A 7,081-nucleotide genomic window follows, 5' to 3' on the forward strand; every position below is an offset into this window, starting at 1 on the left:
CCACCTAGCACAGCCCCTAGCTTGCTGAACTCCTTTAAGTGGAGCTGGTGAACGGCCAGTGTCTTTGAGATCCCAGGCTCCTCTGGGCAGGAAAGCTGACATTCCTGTCCCTTGGCCAGTTCAGACGAAGCCCCTTGTGTTCCCCAACCCCAGCTGACAGTGACACAAGCCAGTCTCCTCAGGAAACTTTACATCAAAGGAGCCAGACCAGGAGGGGTGGAGAGGAAAGACGTGGGCCCCTAGCTGCTTCTGCTTCCTTCCTCCAGGAATGCTGGTGAGGGGCCATTTCTATTTCTGATGGGGCCAGGAAAGCAGTCCTCAGGAAGGAGGCTCAAGACAACAGCCCATCCCTCCCCCAGCCCAGAGCTCTCAGATCAGCCTCCCAAGATTACTGACTTGAGCATATGTGTGAACGGAACAGCAGGAGGGACAAGCTGGGGTGAACATAGCCAGCAGTCAATGCACACCTGAGCACTGGTTTGTAGGCTAGGTGCGGGGTCCTAAGGCCATTGTGGTCCACAAGTACAACACATATTCTGAGTCCATAGTCTAGGGCAAGAAATAAGCCTTGATCTCAGCACCTACTAATCACAGGCATAACTCAAAGAAGGGTGAAGAGAAGAGAGGAGTGTGGTGTTGATAGAGGTACAGGGAGGCCAGACTTACAGTGGAAGAATCTATTAATGGGAAAGGAGAGCAGTTAGTGACCCACGTGAAGAGAGAGGTGTTCTGGCTTGAAGGAACAGCACAGGTAAAGGCCCTGTGTCAGATATAAGCATGGCCTGCCCCGTAGCATGAGAAGAAGCCTGAGCATGGAGCTTGGTAAGCCTGGCCATACAGGATCTCAAAGGCCGGTTTAGGGATCCATCTGAAGAGTAATAGATTGCTCGCCAAGCTGTTCCATAGAGAAGAGGAACAGACTCCACTAGCATCTTGGAAGACAACCCTGTGGCTGCTTATAGAGAAGATGCAGAGGGGCCTGCGGTGAGCAAGACAGGAAGTGGAGACAAGCCCGTGGAGAAGGTGTGTTGGGAGGGCACAGCAGGAAGATCTCACCTCTTCAGGAAGACAAGTATCCTGATCGTGGAGACTGGCTCCTGCAAGCCAAGAGATTAAAAAAGAGGTCAGAAAAGCAATGACCTCAAGACTTCTATTGAGTGTTGATCTCTGTGTCTCTGCGTCTGTCTCTCTGTCTCTGTCCGTCTCTTCCTCTCTCATACACACACACACACACACACACACACACACCACACACCACACACACACACACACACACACACACACACACACACACAGAGCCCAGCTGTATGCTTCAAGCCTAACTTGTCCCTCTGGCCTTCCTCCTCCTCCTTCAAAAGGAGTCTTTGTGAGTGTCCGAGTGCCCCACAGAGGACACCAACACCCCATTTCTCCACCTCCTTGTGGTCTTTTTGCTTTTGTAAACACCACCACAGTGAGCACTTGTGTGGCTGAATATTTGCTCCCACAATTATAGACGGTAACTGCTCACACATGTCCTGGGGTGATATGCCCGAAAGTGAATGGTCTTTGTTCTTGCTGCATTCTGCCAGACTGCCTTGTTGCCATCTAAGGATAGGTATCACCACTGAAGGAAACCTCTCCAATGCCTAAGGTCAAAGCCCTTATACCTTTAATATGAATTCCTGGATGATAAAGAGCCCAAACCCAACAAGTTGACCAAAGGCCACTGTGCTATTCCTGGGCCATTTAAATTCCTTCATACTCCTACTCTACATTTCACACGTGCCTTGGCCAACGGTTGAGTGGATGAAGGTAAAATGACGTGTATTTGGTTCACAACCGAGTCTTATGAACATGGGGATTTGGGAGCACCTACAAAGGACTCTCCCCATTAGTTAGCAATTACATGGACTCTTCGGGTTTCTATTCCTGCATGAAGCATTATGACCAAGAAGCAAGTTGGGGAGGAAAGGGTTTATTCAGCTTACACTTCCACATTGCTCTTCATCACCAAAGGAAGGCAGGACAGGAACTCACACAGGGCAAGAACCAGGAGGCAGGAGCTGATGCAGAGGCCATGGAGGGTTGCTGCTTACTGGATTGCTTTCCCGGGCTTGCCCAGCCTGCTGTCTTATAGAACCCAGGACCACCAGCCCAGGGATGGCACCACCCACAATGGGCCCTCCCACCTTTGATCACTAATTGAGAAAATGCCTTACAGCTGGATCTCATGGAGGCATTTCCTCAACAGAGGCTCCTTTCTCTGCGATAACTCCAGCTTGTGTCAAGTTGACACACAAAACCAGCCAGTACAGATTAGCCTTAGAGGGCTGTGTATGGGGAATTGTTTGATTGATTGTTTGGTTGCCTGGTTGATTGATTGGAGGCTCTCTGTAGAGCCAGCAGAACCATGTTGGCATCGCCCCAAAGCTGTTTTGCACATAGGTTCAGTCCTAGTGAATCTGGGATCAGCCCTCAGAGCCAACCCACCCTCTCGGTACTAGAGCAGTGCTAACCATTGGACCTGTGACCAGCAGAGGTCTGGGGAGGTGGGAGGGGCAGAAGCTGCTTTCACCTCTCAGCCCAGCAGCCAAGGAAGGCAGGGGAAGGGAACAGGTGCCAGGAGTGGGTGTGGCCACGACCATCAGTGTGGCTGGGGAGGATCCAGGGTCTCTATTTAACCTATTCCTTGGGGCTTTCTGCTGCTCCTGCCTTCACGGAGCTTGGCTAGGTCTGGGAGAAATGTGTGAGAGCAGTGTGCTGGCCTCACGGGGACTTCCCACCACCTTTTAGAGAGTCAGCCCCAGCCAGCTAGCATCCAGAGCTAAAGCTGGCATCATGGCCATGGCCGCCAGCTGTGCCCCCCTGGCGCCTTGGCTGGTGCATCTGCATCACTGTGTGGCAGCCCTTCCACTTTACGAGGGTGTGCTTATCCATAAAAAAATTAATGGTCCCTGCGAATAAAGAGGTACGACAGCAGTGGAAGGCTTTTTAGACAATCAATTAAAAGCCTAGGAGAGAGATTATCTCATTGAAATATCAATTTTTAATAGCCCTGCATCTTTGAGTTTCCTCTAAAAAAACTTTGCCCAGGCCATTAGCCTGCTTGCGTCTGACTTTGACTTCTGCTGCCTTGAGAGAGCAGGGGGCACTCCCCATAGCTGGGCCCGAGCAGAATGCAAGTGCTGGCTCACTTGTTCAATAGCTCGTTCGCTTATTTACCCACCCGTTCATCCTGGGGAGTGAACTCAGATGGCCTGGGGGTAACCTGGTGAACCAAGAGAAGGAATCACAGGTGAGTGAGGGACCAGGAGGTCAGCACAAGCCAGGTGACCATGTCAACAGTCACAGAAGGTGAAGCCAGCTGGAAAAATGATTATCAAGGAGAAGAAGAGGAGGAGACATGGAAGACTGGAGCAGGAGTCTGGGTGGCTGGTGTAGCTGGAAACACTTGTTACCTCCTTGTCCTTGGGAAGTGGCATTTGAATGAGACTAGAAGCAGTTGAGGAAGGAAATGTCCTGTGCAGAAGGAATAACATGCCTAGTGGCTCTTAGACAGAAAGGGGTTTGGGGTGTTGCAGGTCCCCGAAAGGAAAGGAGGCTGAGGCTGGAGTGATGAGGGGTTGGGGTGGAGCAGGAAACCTGGAAAGGGAGATTATGAACCTCCTGGCTCTGCAGGTCCACGAAGGTGTGTGTGGTACACTCAAGTGCCCCATGAGCCTCTGGGACTGTGATGTGCACACACCTGCTTTGAAACCCAAGTTTGAGTTGTGCTTCCAGCTGCTAAGACGCCCCAGGAGGTTGCTAAAAGCATTGACTTGAGTTCTTCACCTGCAAGGTCGAAGAACAACTTGATTGTCCCCTTGGGCAGTCGGGGTGTGGCAGATGACCGAGACAGATGGCCCCACCCAGCACCTCCTCTCTTCTGCCCATCTTCTCTTGGCAGCCTCTTCAGTTTACCCCTCAGGGGTTTTGGGATCAGATAAGCTCTGTGTGATGACGGGTTCCCACCAACCAAGTTCCCAAGAAGATAGCTACATCCCCAAACTCCAGCACTCCAACCGGCAAAGGGGGCCACAAATAGTCAAAACTGATTGCTCCCGTCCTTCTTCATGGAACTAACCTCCAGACACCTAAGTAACCATCAGGTTGGGGGTCTGAGATTGCACTGAGAGGGAGAGATTGGGTGGGGCTGGGTGGGGTGGGTCTGTTTTTGCTCCTGGTCAGGACTCCAACCCTAATATGGACACTTGCATGTTCCCTTTCTGGACAACTGACTTTCCACACAAAGGGGACAAAGGTTGAGAGGAGACACACTGCTGAAGGCTTGGCACATGCGTCTTCTCTTTTCCTATAGGCTGTCGCCAATGTGGAAACCGAGGCTCGGAGACTTGAAGTTTCTTGCTTAGTTAGTAGTGTAGGCAATCCTCATCTACTTGATTGCTATCTTCCTAGTTTATTCCCCACCACCCCTAACCCGTTTGTGTGTGTGTGTGTGTGTGTGTGTGTGTGTGTGTGTGTGTACATGCACATGCGTAGTACAAGGTCATGTACATGAAGACCGAAGATCAACATCAGGTGTCATCTTCAATCACCCTTCATCTTTTTTTGTTTGTTTTTGTTTGAGACAGGGTTTCTCTGTGTAGCTCTGGCTGTCCTGGAACTTGCTCTGTAGAACAAGCTGGCCTAGAACTCGGAGATCTGCCTGCCTCTGCCTCCTGAATGCTGGGATCAAAGGTGTACACTACCCCTACCAGGCTCCATCTTATTTTTTGAGACAGGGTCTCTCACTGAGTTAAGAACTCACTTGTTTAACGACTCTGGCTGGCCAGTAAGTCATTAGATCCTTCTGCCACCCAAAGCTAGAAGTGCAGTCATACCTGTTTGTTTTGGATTGTTTATTTGGTGTGTGTGTGTGTTTTGTTTGTTTAAATACAACATCTGATTATGTAGCTCAGGCTGGTCTTGAATTTTCAGCGTGAGCTCTGGAGTACAGGAATTACAGCCTGGAACCCCCATACCTAGCTTGCCCGCTATCCCTTTCTAGCTGCTTTTATGTCAACTTGACACAAGCTAGAGTCATCAGAGAGGAAGGAGCCTCCGTTGAGGAAATGCCTCCGTAAGATCCAACTAAAAGGCATTTTCTTAATTAGTGACCAATATCGGAGGGCCCAGTCCATTGTGGGTTGGGACATCCCAGGGCTGGTGGTCCTGGGTTCTGTAAGAAAGCAGGCTGAACAAGCCATGGGAAGCAAGCCAGTAAGCACCACTCCTCCATGGCCTCTGCATCACCTTCTGCCTCCAAGTTCCTGACCTGCTTGAGTTCCTGTCCTGACTTTCTTCAGTGATGTGGAAGTGGAATCCAAATCGACTCTTTCCTTCCCAATTTGCTTTGGTCATGGTATTTTGTTCAGCACAGCAGTACAGGTGTGAATCCCCATCCCTAGCTCCCCCTGTCTAAGACAGTCTCTCCCTTCTTTGTGGTGCTGAGGGTGGAACCCAGGGCCTTGCACAAGCCAAGCAAGTGCTCTACCACTGAGCTCAACCCCTTGAGTTAATTGAATGCAGGAGGAGAAATCAAGGATCAGGGGCTATTGGAAGGATCTGTGATTCTCAGGATGGAGCCACAGGGTTAGGGATAACCACGCTAGACCTCAGCTTCTAGATGATGAAGTTCCTAACTCAACGTTTCTAAGTGAGAGGGTGGAGTCAGGCTTGGGATGAGAAAGGACTCTGCAGCATACCCAAAGCCTGGTTGGTGGCTGTGGTGGCATCCTTAGCTCAGTCCTCCTCCCCTCCTCATCCTTGCCTCCCTTCAGGAAGAAGTTAACCAACAACTCAGAATCAGGCCTCGGAATCTCCTGGATCCTAGTCCTGACCTGTCACTCACTGGCTGGCCCCTCCCTTCACGGTCTCAGTTTTCCCATCATACCCACCTTCCAGGCGCTTGTGAAGGTTAAGATTCAACAGCACAGGTGGGAAGGAGCATGATTGCAAAGCCTCCCTCTCCTCTGCTGGGGCTGACCCAGGAGTCCTGTAGTCAGGACCCCCTCGGAGATTGAAGTCCAGTCCAGCTAAGGATAGATAGTTCCTAAGCCCTTGTGGTTCAGTCTGGAATCCAGCATCCAGGCTGACCTGCATCAAGGTTACTCTGGCCACAAGGCTAGTTCAGAGATGGTCTTTGGGAAGTCAGCAGGGGAGGGGGAAAGAGGGACGTCCAGCAGGAGGGCTGTCTAGACTAAGTGTCAGGGTACTAAGAATACTTAGAAGACGTGCTCAAGGTGAGAGCTGGTTCCCGGGTGTGTGGATGCAGCGGTGGACAGCCATGGCTAATTAATTCTTGGGTGGGGAGGGAGCCCTGTCCCTGTGAACCAGCAGCTCTGTTTACACCACGGAGATCACCAAGTGCAGCGGTGGCTCTGGACTGGAGGAGGGCTGGAAGGCCTTTCCAGGGAGCCCCTGCTCCCTTGAGAGGCACCTCCCTGGGGCCAGGGAGGCAGCTGGCATCTCACAACCCTGCAATTAGTAGATAAGGTCGCAGTCTTCTGCTGATGGTGGCGGGGAGAGCGGTGGGAGCGGCAGGTCGAGCTGCAGCTGGCTCCTGGGCGCTACCTCTACCTCTGCCTCCAGGCTCCACCCCATGCTTCAGAATGATTGGCTGGAATGGCTGTCTGTCAGCCTCCCAGGTGGGCTAGGCACTAGGCTCTTGGATGGCTGTGCAGAACAGTGGAGGAAGGTGGAAAGAACGTGGGCAGTGGTCTCATAAGAGGTAGGCTTGGCCAGCCCATGGGTGTGTTCCCCTTTGTACAGAGAAACTACGAGAAGACACATAGCCAGTGGAAGTATGGGATGGACCATACATATGTCGTGCAAATCTGGGGGTATTCCAGGGAGAATGCCTAATAAAGTCTTGGCTGGAGAGCAAGGGCAGACTCTGGGGTTCCACACACAATGTAGACGGATGAACCAGACCTAGGATGCAAGCTCAGCCTGTCGAAGAATGCCAAGGCCTTGGATGAGGGGTGTTGAGGGTCTGGGTAGCTGCTGCACAGAGTCCCTGGGCTGCCTGCTCTCTCCAGCAGATACCCCCCCCCCATAA

The sequence above is a fragment of the Mus caroli genome, chromosome 8 (assembly GCF_900094665.2).
Source record: "Mus caroli chromosome 8, CAROLI_EIJ_v1.1, whole genome shotgun sequence".
NCBI lineage: Eukaryota > Metazoa > Chordata > Mammalia > Rodentia > Muridae > Mus > Mus caroli.